The sequence below is a fragment of the Monopterus albus genome, unplaced genomic scaffold (assembly GCF_001952655.1).
Source record: "Monopterus albus unplaced genomic scaffold, M_albus_1.0 scaffold24.1, whole genome shotgun sequence".
NCBI lineage: Eukaryota > Metazoa > Chordata > Actinopteri > Synbranchiformes > Synbranchidae > Monopterus > Monopterus albus.
In genome coordinates, this window is record NW_018127904.1 from 874,908 (window position 1) to 877,763 (window position 2,856).

At 40.3% G+C, this 2,856-nt stretch overlaps 1 protein-coding gene across 1 annotated transcript in view; it reads left to right on the forward strand.

The window, feature by feature from the left end:
- The first annotated feature begins 1,016 nt into the window (after window positions 1-1,016).
- LOC109957102 (activin receptor type-1) overlaps window positions 1,017-2,856 on the forward strand; it is a 26,513-nt gene continuing 24,673 nt past the window's right edge. The window contains exon 1 of the mRNA XM_020594715.1: window positions 1,017-1,335. The gene's annotated coding sequence lies outside the window, so the exon portion shown is untranslated. The remainder of the gene's footprint in view (window positions 1,336-2,856) is intronic.

Sequence of the window (2,856 nt, forward strand, 5' to 3'; positions counted from 1 at the left end):
TCTGCGATGTGTTAAGTCGTAGGATATAGGTCTACTTTAGGTCACAGCTAAAACTAATCCAAACTGTTAAACGCGTGAACAAATGTGTGTGGTGCATGCACACTCAGTCACACGTGTGGATGGTAGAGGATTTTTTTTTATTACGTTAGTCCTAATAAAGATAGCCAAAAAAGGAATAGTTTAAATGTCAGAAGTCTGTTGTGATGCAGTCAAGAATGAATGTAGTCTATAATAATATCACAATCACACTCCCACATTTAGACAAACATGTCATGAAGAGAATACAGACATCCTCAGCACAATTGTGGCATTAATTTGTAACTTTTTTTTAAATTTTATAGACAAAATAAGAAATCATAATAATTAAAAAAAACCAATTCACACAATAAATGATAATGAAAACAATTGCCCCAATTTAATTATTATTGCTGGTGAGTTCGTGTGTAAGTGGCATTTTACCGCTGTAGTAGTTTAATCTGAAATGATGCATCATATTTTATGAGCAGTTCTTGTGTGTGCAGCGTGAAATTTGTAAACCACTAACTACAGCTCTGAAATAAATGTAGACTGGTAACACGTAGGGTACAGTGTTTCCTCCTGAAATGTCAGAGTAAAAGAGCCATATAGCCTAATGGGACTACTCAGGTAACTTGTAGATAACTTGTCTAGAAGTAGGCTAGTTACAAATTTGAGGTACTTGTACAAGTAGCCTACCTAAAGTTTGTCGGGACATACTTCTAGGCTATAAGACATCATTTCACCACTGTGTAGCCAATATTTGCCTACTTGTACTTTATTCTCAAGTAAAAATTTGCAGCAGGGGTTTTACTTGTGATGACGTATCTTGTGTGCAGTAGCCTATTTCTACTTTTATTGAAAGGATATGAATTCTTTGAGCCCTATTAATAATAACAAAAGTGAAAGACGCAGCGCTGTTTTGTTTTATAGTGAAAATCCTCACCGGAAGAGTCTGTATTTATCACGTCGCTTGACGCTGGATAATTGATGCAAGGTAACTTGCTCCTCCAATCCTGGGGTTTTGCCTTCGTAGCGCCGCCCGGAGTGAGAGTTGTGTCCTGGACAGTGCAAATGTGTGAAGGGCAGCGGCACAAGATGTTAGCTTATCTTTTTTTCCTCTTTTGAACGTGAAAATCCTGCGAATTTACTGCTCTTTTTTATTTAAACCGAGCGAGCGACTGAGGATAATGTTGGCGTCACGGAGGCTCTGCTTTGCAGACTTTGGAAAACACATCGGGCATTCTCGGTGAATTCCCGGGAGATGGCCACATAGTTCGACCTGCTCCACTTACCGAGCCCCGATAAAGCACTTTGAAGGTAAGTTTACTCATGTCATATCTAAGATATCCTGTTAGCCGGGCTGTAATAGCCCGTCTTTATTTTAATATGGGGAAAGACGTTTCGGTAGACGTGGAATTTTGGCTGATTTGCCAGAAAAAGCTTAATGACCTGCTCGCACAAGAGATCCCATCTCCTCCAGAGCTATTCTTCTTAAACTCTTGGCCTGTTTTGTTATTGTAACCAAGCATATAATATTTAGCTGGCCCCCTTCAGCCTACGTTGATGAGTAGTTGTACCTAATATAAATATGATTAGGCAGAAGTAGCTTTCAAGGTGTTTTTGGTTCTTTGTTGCTCAGTGCTGATGTGCTTCAGGCCAATATACGGACAGTAAAAGTCTCTGCTTTACCACTGCGACTTTCTGTGGTTGTAATTTCAATTTCACAATTCAAGCTCACAACGCAGCATCTTGTGACTCCGTCTTTTATCATGCAAACAGTCGTCGGGAGGGTCGTTCCTGTCTGATCGTGTGTCTCATCATGTCATGCTGAGCACTTTTTTACATCACAATCGCAGTTCGGGCAAAAAAGATGCGTGACCACGCCGCCATTGACTGTGGTTTCATTTTGAGCTAGCTGGCTACGAAGCAACACAACCTAAACATCATAACTCTGTGCAAGATGCAACAGTCTTTTGACATGCTTTGTACTGCAGAGGAACAGTCGGACCAAACAGGAAATGGGGTGTAATGAGATTGTCTTTGCTATCAACTGTAAAGCCGGTAGACCCGCTGATGAGAGGGTGCAAACTTCATTACAAATGTGTTAATCCTAGCTGAAAACATTCAGAGATAATTGTGCTGATTAGGTGTGTGAATGACAATGTCTCACACTGAACTGTGAGTCCTCAGAATCAACTCACTGTGCCTGGTCCTTGCTCCCACAAAATGACATTCCCACATACTAATCAGGTTTTACATCACTGGTAGCTCAGATATCTAGGGTACGCTTGTTTGTGCAGTGTGTGTGTGTGTGTGACTGAACACATCAAGCTCTTTTGACTTTATTTTGCATTCAAGGGTTGCTTAAAATGTATGCATGACAGTCTGACAGTTAAACCTGCAGTGATATTGTGTGACACAGGAAACTTAAAATAAATTTGTTGAATGGTGTTGTTGAATTTTTCTAGGCCTTAAAAAGACATTTAGACATTTAAAACAGTTGGCAATACCAATGATTTCTTGCCCTACTGCATGGAGTGATACCAGAGATTTACTGATTGGTCATGTAAGAGAAGTGACAGGGTTTGAGGAATCACATGTGAACTTACTTGTCAGTGGCAGTTATGGTGCGTTAGCCTTGTCGAGCTGTTGGGGCGGCGCTTCCAAGCACATTTTTACACACAATCCATTATCCATTTGCTTATACCTAGTACATGCTTGAATGGAGTAGGAAGAAGTCAGACTTATCCAGTCCTACCCCATGACATCATCTTACCATCATTGGTTTGCAAGCAGTAAATGATTCACTTCTACCCACACACATATTATACTAAAAAA